The sequence below is a fragment of the Rousettus aegyptiacus genome, unplaced genomic scaffold, assembly GCF_014176215.1.
Source record: "Rousettus aegyptiacus isolate mRouAeg1 unplaced genomic scaffold, mRouAeg1.p scaffold_m13_p_12, whole genome shotgun sequence".
Lineage (NCBI taxonomy): Eukaryota > Metazoa > Chordata > Mammalia > Chiroptera > Pteropodidae > Rousettus > Rousettus aegyptiacus.
In genome coordinates, this window is record NW_023416287.1 from 83,941,919 (window position 1) to 83,948,983 (window position 7,065).

A 7,065-nucleotide genomic window follows, 5' to 3' on the forward strand; every position below is an offset into this window, starting at 1 on the left:
TGTTGGTATGTAGAGTTATGCATTATTTGTAACTATGTTATGAAAAAGGGAAGTCACTTCTACCCCTCAACTCTACCATATATCTGAATTCAGATCGTCTGACGTTAGCCAGAACACTTGGTGCTAACATCACACTTGGGTGTTAATTGAAATATATGCAGTGAGGCAGGTTTACAGCAAATGAATTTATCATTACATAAAGCTTCCTCAAAGTTCATCATTTTAATTGAGATCTTTAGTTCTTGGAGCAATCGACCAGAAGAGAAGGTAGATGCCTTCTTTGTAAAATGGAAGAAGGGTCATTGTGTCAGGAGATGTGAATGTGAAGAACGTCTGTGAATACATGGATGGTTCTTGAGTAGATATTTTTTGAAAATGATGTTATTCCCACCAAACTATTAGTGCATATTTACTCCTTAACTCTTGTAAAAGAGTTCACTGCGGTGTGCGTATGGGAACCCCCATTTGTGGACCAGTGGTCCACAAATATCGTTATCTTCAAGTAAAATAAAGTTTTGGTTAATTATATTTAGAGCTCATGACTGGCAACTCTCAGATTGAATCACTGACTTCTAAAGAATTGGTGTATTTACAAGAACATTAAGTCTCCTGTATGTCAAAAAACTTCTCTTTCTAAATGAATTTGCTTTTTCAAATAGAAATCATTAGCAGTGCATTAAACCATATGTGGAAAGAAATCAGATGATCAAAAATTCTGTTAGTGTTCCCAGGACACTAACAAGGCCATGACTAAGTTATGTCTTCCTAAAAGATAAAGGGAGGATCCAGCTGCAGGTTCTACATTAGACGGATATCTCAAGGGAAGAGCAAAATGTCTCTCCTACTGGATTCCCCAAAGTGCATTTTGCTCTTTAGGTAAAGGTGGGTAACAGGGAACTCTAGAATTGTTTGAGATACAATCTGTAGAATTGTAGGGGAGATAATAGTCACTAAAAATAAACTTGGGTGGAACCTCAGAAACAGAAGTGGCCTTTTGAACATTTAAGGTAACTATGAAATCTGCCTCTGAATCTCCTAGCTAGCTGTGACTTTGGTGAACTTGATCCGGGTTCAGACATATGTTTTAATCAGAAATTCTATTTTGTTTTCGTTCTTTTAAAAAAAGGAGTGCAGAAAAACCTGATGTTTTTCTAAGCCTAAACTTCCTGCATCATTGATTCTTTTCATCAAATTGTTTCTAGAACAGTCATCTCTAGATTATTCCCTGATTAGCGAGTCGTGGTGAACCACGAAGGCACTGACTTCTAAGGGGATTTGGAAAAGTGTGAAGCAGTCAGTGTTAATCCCAACTAGTGCAACATGGTTTCTCTGCGTCACAATTATTATGAGCAATGGCAATGGACATTAGAATTTACATTCGTTTTCTCTGACTTCAGGGGCTGCATGTTCTTGCACAGTAGGAAGCTGCTCATGTTTCTCCAGTTTTCAGGGACTCAGTCATCACCCTGGTAGGGGGAGGGTAGTTCCTGTTAAAAGAAGACTGGGAGCATCTCCCCCTCGATCACTGATGATCTTCGTGCGATTGCTGCAGGTCGAAGACATTCAGCAATAAGCCTGTGTAGACAGGAAGACATCTCCCCCCAACATGGCCCCTGTGGAAAAAGGTAAGAAAACCCAAATCCACTGATGATCTTTAGTAAAAGTAATGAGATGAACTACTGATTAATCTTAAAGGAAATACATTAAGGGTCAAGTTTTCCAAATCAGATCGGCGCTTATTTGTGCAGGTCAGAAACTTGTGTGTTAAAAAGGGGGACCGATTTCTACATGTGACTTGCCGATGTCAATGTGTGCTTGCATTTTTACTCAGCAAATATTCACGTTTGTCAAATACATCCCCTGGACCCTGTTAATTACTAGAAATACAAAAAAAAATGAATAAGACATCTCTGCCAAGTTGGGACGTAAATTAGTACAGGTCTTAACAATTTCGAAAGGGTGTTTGAGTGATATTTTAAAAAGCATTCTTTTTGGAAATGTCATTATAGATCAAAATCAAGGTATATATATGAATTAGGTCTATGGCTTTTAGTGCACTCATAATGAAACATTAAGACAAATCAGATGTATGTCTCCAATACAACAGTTAATAATTATTTATTAGTCTATATATTCTGATATCGACTGTCTATTAATATAAGCTCATCTTTATCAATGAAAATATGATATATTTTTCCTTTTTAATAGTAGCTCACAAATAACTAACCTTTAAAAAGCTTATTATGCTTCATCGACTTGAGCTGGGTTTCTAAAAATGAGCACTTGATTAAATTTTCAAGTAGTTTGAAAATAAATTTGCTGAAAGACTTCATATCCTTTACGATAATTGACTTTCACTCTGTATCGCTACTTCGTGCTATAATGAACACCTCACTTAGAGCTCTTTCGTAAATATTTACTTGTTCTAACAAAAGAGAAATAGACAAAAAGTTGCTCATTCTTGTGCTAAGAACAAGGAAGTTGATGAACACAAATCATTTGGTGGCCCCGACAGTGACGGACTTCAGCTTTTGACACGACATTCCCGAATGTGCATGTCGGACTGAGCTGCCACAGACCTTCCAGAGGGCCCTGAATCCATTACCTGTCAAACTTCGGGTGGCGTTTGTGTGGTGAGTTTAAGATTCAATTCTTTACTTGTAGGAACTGAGCTACAGAGATGTGAAAGCATCATTAGTGCTTTAGACTGAGGGCAAGCCCAGAGAAAGGATTAGAGTTCTTGAGTCTTAACAAGCTGTTCTGCTCCTTGGGTCTGGTTTTCCCCTAAATTAGGCCATGGAACATAATTTTGTCTAGAAGAAAATTTCTATGCTTTAAGTGTAAAGCTTAACACTCATCTCCAAAATGCACGTGAGGCTGCCCTTATATCAAAGTACCAATTGCCAAGATCTTTATGCTTTGCATGATGACAGGAAGTACAGAAGCTGAGCAAAGAATAACTACTTTTGTACCATAAGCCTACATTTCATTTAGTGGTTTCAACATACGTCATTCACACTGAAGGTATTTAGTATTATAACTAGTCATAGGGAATTTACCTTGTTCATTTCTGCTGTCAAAAAAAAGTACATTCGGCTTTTCGCCTACTGTATTCTGATGACTCTGATTTCACCAGCATTAAAACGACTTTCATATTCCTTGAGGTTGAAATGTGATCTCCTGCATAGGTTCATTGGTGTACAAAGGTCCAGAGATGCAGTGCCACCAAAAGGGAGACCTATTTCTAAAAGAAGAGTGAAAACATGTGAATGACAAAGTACTTTGTGTGTGTCTTCTGGGAGGTGTGGCTTGGATGTTGAAATATTGGCACTTTTGGGACATTTAAGTGGTTTATGGGTTAACTGGAAAGAATTCTCTTTCTAAATATTTCGTGCATTAAACTTATTTTGTATTCAAACATTCAATTTTTTAAATAGTGGAATATCTCACATCTGTAGAGGAGTACATCCATTCATTTAATAACTATCTATTAAGAGTTTACTGCATGCCAGCAAGTGATCTCCAGGTCAAGATACAACAGAGGACTATCTAGACATAATACCCGCCTTTATGTAGAATACATTCTAGCAGAAGAGACAGGCAATAAAGAATCAATGCAGAGAAAGCATTGATTAATAAATTGAATAAACAACAGGCAATGGGACCTAGTGATGAACAAGGAATTGGCCTTAGACAGCACCTCTGTAACAGTGGGCAGGAAAGCAGAATGTGTGGGTCTAGACAGTGGTGGGTGGGCGGCTGTGGTCAGGGGGGCTCAGGAGGTTCTGACTGAGCCAGTCTTCTCTGGGGAGTAGGAAGCAAAGTCGTGAGCAGAGAGTGAGGATGGGGAAGAAGTGCTGACGATTTGAGGAAAGAAGCTGACAAGATGAAACATTTATCTATTCAGTACAGAAAATGACAATGCATATGTAAACTAAATGTAACGGTTTCCCCTCCCCTATCACTCTTATTACTTTGTTTTCTTCAACCATGGTACAATAACATAATATTTATCATTTTAACCACTTTAGGTGTACAATTCAGTGACATGATATCTATGCATAGCGCTATATAACCATCGTCACCATGTACTTCCAAAATTTTTCATCACCCCCAACATAAGCTCTGTATCATTTAGACAATAACTCCCCTTCCTCCTTCCCCTCAACCCATGGTAACCCCTACTCTACTTTCTTTCTCTATGAATTTGTCTATTCTAAGTACCTCATATAAATGAAATCACACGGTATTTGTCCTTCTGCGACTACCGTAATGTTTTCAAGTTCCAATGTTTTCGTAACGTTGTGATGGTTTACATCCATGTTGTAGCATGTATCAAAACGTTTACAGCTGAATAGTCTTTGTAGCAGGCTTTTAGTATCACGAAGGCTTACTGCAACAGCCATACTGTAGGTACAAGGGTGCCAAGGATGAGAGATGCAGTGATGTCTTCTGTCTTCCTCTTCAGTATCTCCCATGATCCCTAGCACAAAATCGTTCTCCGTAAACACACCTTGAGCTGTTTCAGTAGCATCACTTATAAACCACACTGAAACTGTAGGGTAAGGCAGGGTCTTGTTCCTAGCAATGTGTCGACAACCTGGAAGGCTGCCAGGCCTGACCGATGCTTGCGGCGAATGGTCTCTGCCAGGCTGAGAAAGGTACAGAGAAAGATGCCGCTGGGTACCAAAACAGCTGCTGCTTACTGACCCACTGGAAATGGGGCCATCATAGGCAGGTCGAGATGAAACATTTTAATAAATGGTATCCATAATTTCCCTCCTTGGAAGGAAATTATGCCCAAACTCCCAAAAGAGAGAACATGAATTACAGTAATTGTAGGTAACCTTTTATAATTTTGCATTCTGTGTCTTAATGTATGATGTTTAAAGTTTGAAAAACTTGGATTCGCTAATACTAAAATTTAGAGTCACTTGCTCATTTTTTCTCAGAAATCATTGTTTTATAAAAAAAAAAATACTGTCTTACTTTCTAGATAACTTTCCTCAGAAGAACTAACGCTTAAAAAATATTTTCCAAAAGGTTTACGATGAGCAATGCTGATTTTTGTAATGAGAAAAAAAATGTTAGCGAAAACATTCACTTGAGTCTCATTGTTAAATTCACAGCGATTCGTGCTTTTTGTATTCGATCCTGTCTATTTTTTTTTTAGTAGGCTCTCACGAACACCGGTAAGAGTAAGGAATTTTTTTTTTTTTTTGAAGGCGTGACATGTGCCCGTGCCTGAGTACCATTTTATACACATCCTTACTTCACGTTTGTCACTATTCTGTGACGTAGATGATAGATTCGTTCGGATTACACTCATCTCGCAAATGAGGAAACTGGGGCTCAGCACAAAGTCAACAGCGAATCGTCCTTCAAGGCCAGCATCACCAAATAAATGCCAGCGACCTCGTTCGGAGTCACCGCACTGGATCAGGTTGTTGGAGGAAGTTTGACGTAAACAGGTGGGGAAGAGGTGTCGAAGATTTGAGGGAAGAGCCAGGAGACTGCGGCCAGGAGCCGTGCCGGTTCCCTTCTGTAGCGCTGAGCCCGTCAGTCGCACAGTAGGACCTGGAACCTGAGTCCCCAAGGCCAGAGGCCCATGCGCTTTCACACCAAGTTACTCATAAACTGCTTCACATGCCCGGCTTTAAAAATAAAACTCTCGTAAATACTAAGACATAGCCAATAAGTTGAAGAAGGGTGAGCTGGGAGGTCAGGTAGCCCAGCTTTTCTAGAGAGTGATAAATAGTTTGCTATTTTGAGGTGTTTGCGAGCTTGCCGACCGCATTCAGTGGGAAGGACGTTTTTCTTCATTCCACCCTATTTGTCTTCTCTTCTCGCTTCCTCCCACTTCTCTTCTACTTCCTCAGGCTGTCCCCATGATAGGTGAACATTGTACCCTCAAGACCTGGCCCGCGTTTAGACGATGGTGACATCTGATTAAAAGAAAGCTTCTTGAAACTGCTAGAGAGCAATAAAAATAGAATCTCAAAGAAAGAAAGAAAAAACAAACCTCCCGTGGGTAATAATGCTTAGTTTTCTGCCAGGATGTAAGAAATCCCAGCAGTTATTTGTGTTTGAGCACGAAGATGAGTCCCCAGGTGTGCTTTGTTATTTTTTCCGTATTTGGTATTACTGTCCAATGTGTTTTAATTTTTATTTTTAGGTACCAGTTGGCTTCATTGTCTTCTGCGGCCGCTGTCAGTTTGGCTGCTGCTGTATTTTAGAGCAATGGGCATGAGAGCGATGAGAAAGGATGTTTCGCTAGACGTCTTCTTAGATCCTACTGGAGTTCAAGTTCACACTCTGGCAGTGAAGGAACGCGTATTGATTCACCCGCATATCCAGCTTTGCTAAGAAGACACACGGGGGCCCAGTGTCAAGCGCGAGGTCGCTGGCTGCCGCTGCTGGAAACTAACTCCAGGAGGAGAGTGGCCGCACCCAGGTGAGATCTCGCAGTGGTCTCGTCAGCAGAGCTTTTCCTGACCTGCTGCTCCAGGCCCCGCTCACTGCAAAGCACACACACCTGGACACTCACGGCAGAGGCGGTTTCATCTGCAAAACAGGAAAGCCTGATATAGCAAAACCTCAGTTGACAGGAAGGCAGTGAATCCAGACCTGTCATTAACCGGCGATGCTCATGAGCAACGGATCGGCTTCTCTAATAATTGTACTTCATGTTCCTGCTGTTAAACATAATTAAAAAAAGAAAACGCCTCAGAGCTCAATTTGTACCAGCTTTCAGAAAATGCAAGAGATCTTCACAAAAATTCTTAAAAGTTTTCGGTTACAGTTGACATTCAATATACATTGGTTTCAGGTGGACAGCATAGTGGTTAGACACTTATATGACTTAAGAGGTGACACCCCCATAAGTCTAGCACCTACCTGACACGATACAGTTATTACAATATTATAGACTGTATTCCTTATGCTGTACTCCACCTCCCCGTGACTATTTTGTAACTACTAATTCGTACTTAATGCCTTCACCTTTTCCACCCAGCCTTCTCGAAGCGCAAGAGATCTTTTGATATACAGTGTCATGCAGAACAT

At 40.2% G+C, this 7,065-nt stretch overlaps 1 long non-coding RNA gene across 1 annotated transcript; it reads left to right on the forward strand.

Annotated features, from left to right (window-relative positions):
- Positions 1–2,495: 2,495 nt before the first annotated feature.
- Positions 2,496–6,652, forward strand: LOC107516191. The gene is made up of 3 exons (XR_001598209.2): positions 2,496–2,633; positions 5,302–5,443; positions 6,176–6,652. It is a non-coding gene; the product is annotated as an uncharacterized LOC107516191 (long non-coding RNA).
- Positions 6,653–7,065: the final 413 nt, after the last annotated feature.